Source organism: Macaca fascicularis, chromosome 6 (genome assembly GCF_037993035.2).
Source record: "Macaca fascicularis isolate 582-1 chromosome 6, T2T-MFA8v1.1".
NCBI classification, from domain to species: Eukaryota; Metazoa; Chordata; class Mammalia; order Primates; family Cercopithecidae; genus Macaca; species Macaca fascicularis.
The window spans coordinates 77,121,892-77,127,891 of NC_088380.1; positions in this window are offsets into that span (position 1 = coordinate 77,121,892).

Genomic DNA, 6,000 nt, shown 5'->3' on the forward strand with positions numbered 1-6,000 from the left:
CAGATGTGAACCACCACCCCCAGGCTCTTGTTATTCTTGAAATAAAATAAAATCTGAAGAATGAGGGGACAGTTTTGATTTTCAACATGACCATCATATAGCTAATAATAGTGTAGTCATGATTCAACCACCCTGTCATTTTATTGTAAAAGTTGAATATAACCTTGAGGCTGCCATGGTCCAACACAATTCAAGTAACTATAATGGGTGAGTAGAGTAGATAATTCCTATAATTGAGATTTCCCCCCAAATAGCCCTCCTAAATGACTTACGGACATCTGATGCTCATTTAAGTAGAGAATCCACTCTTAGGGTTGAGGTTGCACGTCTGCTCCATCCAGATCCTTACTGTGCATGGATCCTCTTGCCACATGCCTTTGAGGAGGTGGGGCCAAGTGGCATAGGTCACCCCATCCTCGTTCCTACTCCCTGCAGGTGTGCAACTGTGGCCCTCTGAAGGTATAGAGCTGGGCAGGGTGTGGCTTTCTGACCATAGTCACCCCTTGCCCTGACATCTGCCTACTTTCACTGATCTAGCCCTAATGACTGGAGGAATATCATGGAGGATGTTCCTCCCTTGTGCTGGACACCAGGACAGGTCTAGCACCTGGCTTTCTCAGAAGGCTTCCAGCAGGCTATGCATCCTGACCCTGTGTTCCTCTCACATTCACGTGGACCCATGAACCACCTTCCTCTGGAGCCTGATTTTGTCATCCAGACCTTTTCTGATTTTGTTGATCATCTCAGGATTGCAAGGTGACGGTGGCCACTGACAGGGTCCTATAGTGCAGAAAAGAATGTCCAGGTCTCTTCCTGTGGCGTCTCTCTTTTCTCCCCAATTCCACTTTTCTGAACCCCCACATCCTGCAGTGCACCAGCGTAGGGGAGGCCACATGGTGCCATTTTTACCTAAATGTTTGGGAAGACATTCTTTTGAATTTTGGAAATCTTGAAGGGTTTTGAGACATGTATTTGCAAGCAAAACATGCAGGTTCCTGTTTTTCCATGTCATCCAAGCTTGTGGCTTTGTTTTGTTTTATTTTGCTTTTTATATGCTACAAGTTGTTGAAATATTGTGGTGCTTTTTTGTTATGAGAGAACCTGGTGGTATTCTGTCTGTAGTCTGATCCAAGTGAATATGGCCCATAGATTACCCTGCAGGATCACAGCCTGAGCAGACAGATCTTTGAAACATGGATTTGCCACTTTACCAAACTTTTGAAAAAAGGTATTTAATCACACACACACAGCTTCCACAAAGCAATTTACTTCCAACCACAGTGTGTTCAATCAAATGATTCGTTCAGAACTATATGGCCACGCTTAGTTTCACTTCCCACCGCAGGTCTCTGATAACCTCTGAAAACTCTGTTTTCGTGGTTATACTGTCATTCTTTATTCATCTTTTTAAACGATAATCATTTCAAAATTACAATTTTTAACTGGGAATGTGGATTGGTGGTTAAAAACAGGAAACTTGATGTCTAAGTCTGAAAAGCAGTGAAAATACGTAAGAAACTCAGAAAAATTCAGAACCTGCCATTATTGATGATTGTGACAGAATGCTACCACCTGGGACTCACTGAAAACTTGCCAGTAAAGAAGGATGAGGTTACTAACCAGCCACAAGTGAATAGGTATATAAACATGGTTGATCTAAAATCATGGAATATATTTGGAAGTCCACATGGATGAAAATTCAAGCAGTATCACAGACTGAACAGTGAAAAGTAAATCTCCCTCTGCAGAAGATTGTATTTTCCAAAGAGAAAGGCAATAATATTTCTTCTCCCAAGTGTTCTTCTGCAATGTGACCTTGACATTCCAACCATAGAAAGGAAGAATTGAATTCCCTTCCCTTTGTATCTGGGTTGTTTTAGTGACTTGCTTGAGCAATAGAATGAAATGAGAGTGATATTCTGGGACTTCCAAAGCCAGGTCATAAGACGCCTCACAGCTTCCACCTGGGACCTCAGGAGCAGTTGCTCCTAAGACACTTCCTCTTGAAACCCAGTCCCTTGGCTGGGAGAAACCACATGGAAAGACACAGGTGAGTGCTCTGGTTGATGAGCCAGCGAAGCTCCCAGCATCAGCTGTCAGTCACATGAGTGAACCATCTTGATGTCCCGCTCAGGTGAGCTTACAGGTACTGGCAGCCCTAGCTGACTGCCCGACAAAACTCAGCCAAGCCACAGAACTGTTTTAAGCCACAAAATTGTGAGTAGATTGTTACATAGCAATAGATAACTGGAACACCCTCTCAGTTCTTTTGTCAAATTTATTTTGTATTCTTTCAATGACATGTTATGCACATTCAATAATGTGTACGTCTTTCCCTCTTGCAAATAATAGCATAATAAACACACGATAGTACTCACTCTGCTTTCTTTTTCAACCAATAACACATCTTAGAGATTATTCCATACCTGTGCATGCAGAGCTGACTTGCTCTTTAACAGTGGGAGAACACCTTATATTTTACCACCATAAGTTATTTAGCCAGTCCATTATTGATGGACATGTAGGGTTCCCCATCCCTGTAGTTTGCTAGTACAGATAGTGATTCATTGTCTATTCTGCTAAAGTATCCTTTTGTAATGTGTCTATTGTAAGTATATAGGTTATATTCCTAGAAGATATTTGTAGCTTAATTCTATTGTATATGCATTTTGAATTTTAGTAAATATTGCCAAGCCCCCCAAAAAGAGGTTGTGTCAAGTTATACTCTCCCCACTCAGATTTAAGGCTGTTTTCCTGGAGGCTTGCCAAAACAATGCATTCATAAAGTTTTAAAAATGGTTTACCCTGGATTCTTATTCAAATTATGGATTTTATTGTGGAGAAGAAAATGAGCTTAAACTTTGATATCTATTTGATATCTTTGTATTGCTTGTTTGAGAAACTTCTAGCTATAATTGCATCACTCATTCTTGTCAAAGTATTAAAAACTAAAATTTTATGGATTTGGGAAAGATGACATGAGCTATTAGGTAAAAAGGTGAGTTGAAGAAAAAGAACTTTTTTTTTTTTTTTTTTTTTAGACAGAGTCTCGCTGGGTTGCCCAGGCTGGAGTGCAGTGGCATGATCTTGGCTCATTGTAGCCTCTACCTCCTGGGCTCAAGCACTTCTCCTGCCTCAGACTCCTGAGTATCTGGGATTACAGGTACCCAGCACCACACCTGGCTAATTTTTCTGCATTTTTAGCGGAGACGGGGTTTCACTATGTTGGCCAGGCTGGTCTCGAACTCATCACCTTAAGTGATCTGCCTGCCTTGGCCTCCCAAAGTGCTGGGATTACAGATGTGAGCCACTGCACTGGGCCAGAAAAATCAAGTTTAATGAAATTTCATTTCTATGAGATGTGTGAACCTGCACAAGAAAAACATATCTGGAAATAGATATACAAAGTGTTAGTAAGAAGCACAGTCCTTCCTAATTATAAACCACAGTCCGTCTAGCAAATAAAACATTGCCTGCAATTTCCTGCAAGGCCAGTGGTCACAAATGCTTTGGAAGGAGGTGGCACTGCTCTCTAGACATGACTGAAGAAAAACTTAGGTCAAAAGAGGCAGTCTCAACCAAAAAGGGTGCTCTTATTAAAAAAAAAAAAAAAAACTAAATGTGCTAAAAAGCCATATTTAAATAATTAGTGAGAGATTAAAATTTAAATTTCAGTAAATATCGTCAACGTCCCCCAAAATTAATTTTGAACATTTTGATAAAAGCACAAACTTAAGTGATGTAGCCATTTTACAGGTCTTTGCTCTATTTATGCAAAATGAATCTGGGTCAATTTGCTTTAAGATTAATTTGCTAAATGACCAATTCATTAACTTAAATTTTTTTAAAAAGTATTTAATTTTAGTTGACAATTTTTCTCTTTTCTTTTTCTTCTTTTTTCTTTTTTTCTTTTTTTTTGATACAGAGTCTCGCTTTGCCGCCCAAGCTGGAGTGCAGTAGGGCGATCTTGGCTTGCTGCATCCTCCTCCTCCCGGGTTCAAGCGAATCCCCTGCCTCAGCCTCCCGAGTAGCTGGGATTACAGGCGCGTGCCATGATGCCTGGCTAATTTTTGTATTTTCAGTAGAGATGGGGTTTCACCATGTTGGCCAGGCTGGTTCTTGAACTCCCAACCTCAGGTGATCCACCCACTTCAGCCTCCCAAACTGCTGGGTTTACAGGTGTGAGCCACCACGCCTGGCCTAGTTGACCAATTTTCATCTGTCACTGTGAACTGCATCTTAAGACATGTCAATTAATCTCTGATTCAGTCAATTCTTTTTATTTGCTGCAGTTGGAGACAGTGGAGCAGAGCCAGGGGAGCCCTAAGGGAGACAGCTCCCATTGATAATGCCTATGAAGACGTGCCCAGAGCTTCATCAGATAAAATAACTGGTGCAGACAGTTGAATAAGATGGGGTTCTGAGGTTTCTTCAGTAGCCACTACATCCATTGAGAATAGCACCACAAAGAACTGGCCTCTGGATTTCCTTACTTAAGGGAATTAAGTAGCAGGAAGCTTTGTTAAAAAGGAAATAGCACACTGAATATATGTGCTCTCAACAAATTAAAATAATTTCCTTTGTCATGGACCCCAAGGAAAAAAAAATGATTAATAACTTTGAAAACTTACCAGCCAGATTTTCTGAACTCAGGGTTGAATTATTATTTTCTACATTTTTTCTGAGAAGTTGTGAATAATGTAAATTATTATTTTCTTTTTTCTTTCTTTTCTTTTTTTCTTTCTTCTTTCTTTCCTGAGACAAAGTCTCACTCTATTGCCCAAGTTAGAGTGCAGTGGTGAGATCTCAGCTCACTGCAACCTCCACCTCCTGGGTTCAAGCGATTTTCCTACCTCGGCCTTCCGAGTAGCTGGGACTACAGGCAGGTGCCACTATGCCTGGCTAATTTTTATTTTATTTTTTTGTAGTAGAGACGGGGTTTCACTATGTTGGCCAGGCTGGTCTTGAACTCCTGGCCTCAAGTGATCTGCCCACCTCGGCCTCCCAAAGTGCCGGGATTACAGGTGTGAGCCACCGCACCCGGCCTATTGTTTTCATTTTTCAAAGAAGGTATGTTCCACCCAGTACAAAGGGTAAAATTCTGGATGAAGCAAATGAATCAATAGCTCACCTTAATAACAAAGGTTGCTCACAAAGTTGGCTTAGTTAACAAATGTTTCTCAAATTTCTATGCTAAATATTCTCAAAAAACAATTGCAAGGGAAAACTGGCTGTTTTTGTTATAGGTGACGTCCTAACAGTAAAAATGAAGTTTGAGAATTAAAGGAAGAGCCTTACTTGACCACTGACATGATCAGCCATTTGAAACCATTTAATTATGCTGTACTGATAAAAAGTGTGCATTAGTATTAAAATAATTCATCTTTTTTTTCACCAAGAAATTCCTGGATGGTGTAGTCTCCTATCTGATGCTTTTCTCTGGAAGGAGTAGTTATGAATCTCCTTGCTTAGGTTCTAGATTAATTGGACTATGTTTACACACGGGTGGCAGCATTATGATTGAGAAGGGCACTTGCTTAAGTGGAGCTCCTTTCTACTTCCTTCTTTTACATGGCTGCTGCGGTAAGATGGCTAAGGCTTTTGGCAGGTAGAAGGAAACCCAATCATCTTTTATGTCATCTCTCATTCTCCTTCACGTATCTCTGTCCTCAGAGGGTCTGCCTGCCCTTACTCTCTCTGGTTATCACTTTTCCTGTGCTTCTTTGAGATCAGGTTCAAGTTTAAGGGAGGCCTCCAGCCTTGACCATATGCTCTAGCCAAGTTTACCTGAGTTCTGTTCATGGGGGGATTCTCTACAGCTCAAGCCCTATAGCAGTAAATTTGTCCTGTGCTTCTGTGCCTCTGCCCCCAACTGGGAAGTCATGGAGGGTGGTAGGGTGGGTGGCAGGATTTGGGTATTTCTTGGTCCCTGGCCCTACCATTTCATTGCTACCTTTCCTGTTATTAGCCTGAAGTAGCTATCAAAGCAGGGCAAAACTA